Here is a 6,000-nt window from a genome sequence, read left to right as displayed (position 1 = left end):
ACATAAAGCTGTTAGAGAGTGTCTGAAGGAGGCAACAAAGATTGTAAATGGTCTAGATGGGAAGACGTATAAGGAACAGCTGAAGTCACTTGGATTGTTCAGCCCGGAGAAGAGGAGACTGGGGGGAGACCTCATGGCAGTCTACAGCTTCCTCATGAGGGGGAGCAGAGAGGAAGCTGCTAATCTCTTCTCTCTGGTGATCAGCAACAGGACCCGAGGGAATGGCTTGAAGCTGCAACAGGGGAGGTTCAGGCTGGATATAAGGCAAAGGTTCTTTACCGTGTGTGGTCAGGCACTGGAATAGGCTCCCCAGGGAAGTGGTCACAGCACTGAGCTTGTCAGAGTTCAAGAAGCTCTTGGACAATGCTCTCAGACTTGTTATTAGATTTTATTATTTTTTTTGGGGGTGGTCCTCTGGGGACCCAGGAGTTGGACTCGATGATCCTTGTGGGTCCCTTCCAACTCAGATATTCTATGATTCTATGGGAAAGGATGTGGGTAAAATTCAACTACAGTATATGAACAGCAGGACTCATCTTTTTACTTCAGAAATATGAAGATACTTGTCTTTTTCAAGACTGCTATTTTATGTATCAGTTCTAAGCAGAATTAGATCTGGAGATGCCTTTTCACATTTACTGCAGATCTGACCCTAAAAAACACTAGGACAGACTTTGACTGAGCCTCCCTCTTCTGGATTCTTCATGTTGACAATAACAGATACCCTTCCATTCCCCTATCCTTTGGCTTTAAGCTTACAAATTTGAAAGCAAGGCACTTGTACTGTTTGGTCTTCTGCATACACTTGTGGAATCCAGATTCTAGATTCTCTTCGAGGAAACAAAATCAACAACCTGATTGCCTTCAGGTCTATGTGTAGCACCTCCAACTCATGACTAATACTTTCCTACCATATTCCATTTCAGTTTTACCCTCTATCTAGTGTTTGCTACTTTTTTTCTGGAAAGATTCACTAGACTCCTCTTTTATCCTTGAGTAAGCAAACTTCAGCTTTGTTTACAACATTAAGAAACCATGAGGACAAGATGAAACAGATAAAGACGTACTTCAAAACAAAACAAAACAAAAAGAAGCAAATAAACAAAGTATCAATGGAGAGAAGAGAAAGAGAAGAGAAGAGAAGAGAAGAGAAGAGAAGAGAAGAGAAGAGAAGAGAAGAGAAGAGAAGAGAAGAGAAGAGAAGAGAAGAGAAGAGAAGAGAAGAGAGAAGAAGAGAAGAGAAAAGAGAAGAGAAGGCCAGTATTGCATTTTCTATATTCATTCATTCTTATAGAATATAATTTCAGGAAAGATGATGAAAAAAGAAACACCAGACTCAAAATTGGCTTAAAATTCAGGTTAAGGTTTTTTTATGATGTGATAATATCCTCCTTGTTAATACTAGAAGCTTATACCCCTAGAACTGTTTACACGAAAAACTCACTGTTCTATCTAGTTTTCTTCAGCAACTCTATTTCAAACATCAAGATCTACAGCAGAAATTTGGAAAGTCATTGTCTGGTGCTGAAAGGTGTTGTCACTCACATTTTGGACTGAAAACAAGCTGATACATAATTCCAGAGGTAGAAAAGAAACGCAAACTCATATGTAAATCATATAATGTGATCACATCAGCATTTGTTGCTAATACCAAAAAGTCAAGAGCTTCATGGTACTAGATATACAAAGGCGTGTTTCTTCAAACCCATTCTACTCAGTCACTAAAAAACAGGTTTCTATCCGGAGTCTGACGTTGTCTGAATGCCCCGAACCGTTGATTTTAGCTTCTCATGGCAGGAAAAGTAAATCCTGGCTTGATCTTGGTGAAATTTCCAAGGACTACAAAGAAAACAGATTTCATTTGTTTCCAATAACTTTCCCTTATTTTTAGCAGTCCATCAGGTCTGTAACACTCAAATAGACTAGAACACCTCAGTGTTTGTGTGTTTACCCTATTATTATTACTTCAAAAAGAAGACTAAGACTTTAGAGGTTACCAATAATTGTAACAACTCCTTAGATAAATTGTGAAAATAGTATATGTTTTTAATTGTTTCAGCACTGTAATTTTAATACTATTGTGATGACTTGGATAAATGTTTTATATCTCAAGTTTGGGAGGAAAATACCAGCCAAAAAAAAGTGACAAAAGTACAATTTGGCAGACTTCATTCAGGCTAATCTAGCAATTAGTAACCACTGGAATACTAGATAATGCATTAGAGATGTGGTTTCTTGGCACTGATAAATTAAATGCCAGTTCCAAAAGATGGGAAATACAAGGACTCTGCTTTGCCTTGGGAGAGTTCATAAATATTCCTCAATAAAGTGAATCATCTCTTTGTGATATATGTGCTGATTCAACAGTATAAATCTAACTGGACAAATTAGTCCGAACACAAAGATTTAGCAGTTATACAGTCCATCTTACGGCCTTGACAAATATTTCAGTTCTTAGTGGGACACATTTTCAATGGGCTTGCAAGAAACTCAGAAGAGTTCAATATCTTTGATAGAAGTGATTTTCATACTAGTGACTGAATAGGCAATAATATGTTTAGATAACTAGATTTGAAAATAAAACAACATTATTGATGCTGGTGAGACATGAATAAAGGCTGCCATTTCATTATCTTATTTCCTATGAATACTAAAATAATATTTTTTTCGTGTTTTCCTGATTAAAAATATCCAGATATATGTTCCGGTAATCTTTATTTTTGTCCTTAGCCTTCCCATAACCTTCTCATAAAAAGTTTCACCATGGAATTTATGAAAGCACCATACCTAGGAGTATCTGTGGAGCCTTGTTAAGTTTTCAGCAGATTCAAGGGCTACAAAGAGTTTAGGGTTAACAATAGTGCCAAACATTTGCAGAGACACTTTTCTAACAGTCAACAGCATGTACAATCATCAACATATTGTCAAAGCACAGTGAATGCCAGATAGGAGAATTTCTAGGAGACAAAGAACCATTATTTGCTGAGCATGCATGTGTTTCACTCAATGTCCAAATAAGATTTTTTTAACTCCATTGTGTCTGCTATATTGACGTGCAACAGTGGACTTAACTATAAATATTTTAATTCTTCTATAGTCAACCATATCTCCCCCTCTAGCTAGTGAAGATAACAGAGATGTATAATATGTGAAATATTTATCATAGTTTGAAGCCTTGTTATATTCAATTGCTTTACACTGGCATTGAACTGTTTATCTTTCATAAGTAACATTTTGAACCACAGTGAATAGCACAAGGACTGAAGCATATCTTTCAGTACCCCCTAACGTTTGATAGATTCCAGTCAACAAAAAAGGTGGTGGAACACACAGCTTTATTTATTTGGGTGAGGATCTAGCTAAGTGTGCTGGTTAGCATTAAAGACAAAAAATTCAATTAGTTGATTTTTAGAAGCATTGACATGTTTATAAGACTGGTGTTTGCATATAGCTGCATTAATAAAGGAAAATTGTGTGAGAATTCTGCAATGCTCTAACAGATGTGGATCAGTTGCAGCCTTTACATTTCAATTCCATCAGAACAACAAAAAAATATTTTTTCCTACCTAGCATGAAAAACAGCACAAGCAATTATTTTCTTCTATAGCGGAAGTCATCTATTAAACAGGTGCAAGAGTTGAGCTTACATTATCTTTACATAGAACAGAAATTTAAAAATCATCTTTGATTGACTAATATGAAGGGATTTGCATGAAGCAAGAAAGCACAGAGAGCACAGTATGAGCAGCATATCTTTAAATCACAAACAAGTATGCAAAACTATGCTCAAGTGTTTGTCTGATTTAGGACCTCTAGTCCTCATGTAGATGTTTTCAAAACCAAATTCAAAGCCCAGTGAGGTGAGAAGCTTTTATTATGCTCACTGAGCTTTACTGTACTCAGCTCTTTTTTTTTTTTTTCAGAACAGTCTCCAAAACAACAACCTGACATTGCTAAAGCTGTAATTATTTTTTCTTGCCTTCAAAACTGAATTCAACACAGTTTAGCCTTTTTCTTTTAGGAACTGTAAAACCATTTCTGGATTAAAAGCTAGTATATAAAACCTTTAACCTGTAGTCAATCAATTTAGACAAAACTATAAATCCCTAGAAACCGGGATTTATAATGGAAGTCTTGACAAAACCCTAGCGAAAAGAGCACCCATGGCGATAGTATAATAAAAAAACAAACAGAAGAGGAAAGTTAAGCCTTCTTCGGAGGAATTTACATTGTCTGTTTGTTCTGGTTTATTGAGCTATTCAGTGTAGCATTATTCAGAGAAAGCAGAGTTTATAGGAATGCATTTTTCTGTGGAGTTCTGAAAACAAGGAAAAAAGTTGACATGAGACTGAAGGGCCTAAGGGACTGGTCATTGCAGAACATAGCTGAAATGTCTGCATTTCTTTTGTTTCCTCTTTTTGTCTCCTGCTCCCAGCTACAGAAATAGATGAGAAATTGAAATCTAGCTGTATTTGATATTTATGTGATGCATTGGAATATCTATCAGAATTGCCATGACTTCTTTATCCTGTCTCCATGCAGGAATATGCATCTCTAACACACAAGAAAAGATGAAGCATGAAACCCCTACAGAAGTGAGTATAATATATTTGTATGAAGAAAAAAGTAATTCAAGCCCAGGGATACCCCATGCTGAGGGATGTAAAGTTTTGTTCACAGAACAGACTACCAGATTTAATTTATACCAGTCTGTAAGGTGGAATGGTCTGAAAAAGTATTGGGTCTGTATCCAAAGAAAGATTCATATTTCAAAAACAATTCAACATGCCTCAGATGCAGCTCAACAGTACTTATTAGTGTATTGGTAGACATGGCAGGCTTGCACTCAGGGTGAACAACTAGTTTTTTTGTTTGTTTGTTTATCAGGCTTTCTATGCTCAAAGAAAAAAAAGGTTATGATCCTGTGCACATTAATTCTTAGGAGTAGGTTAGGTGTATATTTTAGTAGTTTTTTTTTTTTTTTTTTTTTTTCAGCTTGACTGTGTCAACTAAACAGGGTCAACCGGACAAAATCAGATGTATTGTTAGGGTATGCTAGGTTATTTCACAAGGCAGAGATGTCTACACCTGGCAAACAACTGCAGATGATCGAGGATTAAATAAACAAATAAATAGCAATTCAAAAAGGACTGATCAAGCCCACAAACACCAGACTCCAGCTCATGGCCAGTGAGGCCTGTAGCAGTACACAGCAGTATGGAGTAGGACCTTCCTCACACTTAAAATTTCTTGAATTTCCTTACATTTTAGCCTTCAGCATGGCATTAGTGCCTATATTGCTTGTTTACAACCTGCTGCCTCAGGGGGCTGGTCTGGAATAGCCCCAACTTCTCAAGCTTCCACAAAGGTAAAAAGGACTTCTAAGGATGGTTAATGACCAATCTGGGTTACTATTGAGGCAAGAGTCCTGTTTTCTATAGGGGTGAAAAAATACTATGAGAGAAAGGAAAGTTGCATTCTTAACGCCAGTGAAAGTTTTTCAGTATGGAAACTATTTGACTAGAGCTTTGGGATTTAGCTCAGATCATCCTGAAGTTGTCCAAAATGTCAACTTTTGATAAGTTCCAGGACAAAAAAGTCCCCCCGAAGTCCTGTCCTCTATGGTTTCTGTTTTTCACTATGAAGCTCCTCCAACCTTTCACTCAAGTATTTATGGGGAGCAAAGAAACTGGATGGTTCACTAATACTCTGATCTACTTGAATCCTGATACTGAGCATCCTGAAGAGAATAGTCCTTTTGTTTTAGGCTTTGGAAAAAGACATCAAAACTTTGTCTCGCATTAAACGTGTGTTTGATGGAGAGCTCAGTGAATGTGACCCATAAGAAAACAGAAGGGTATATTTCAGTCTTCACAAAAGGAACATTTATTACAATTTATAGATGAGGCTGCCAAACATGTTCTTCAGAGATTCACTAGAATTACACATAGAGCCTCAAATACCTCAGGGAAAAGTGGATTTCATCTCATTGAAAGCCGA

This window comes from Cygnus atratus, chromosome 1 (genome assembly GCF_013377495.2).
Source record: "Cygnus atratus isolate AKBS03 ecotype Queensland, Australia chromosome 1, CAtr_DNAZoo_HiC_assembly, whole genome shotgun sequence".
Lineage (NCBI taxonomy): Eukaryota > Metazoa > Chordata > Aves > Anseriformes > Anatidae > Cygnus > Cygnus atratus.
The sequence above is the reverse complement of the archived record's forward strand: the minus strand, read 5'-3'. Positions refer to the sequence as shown.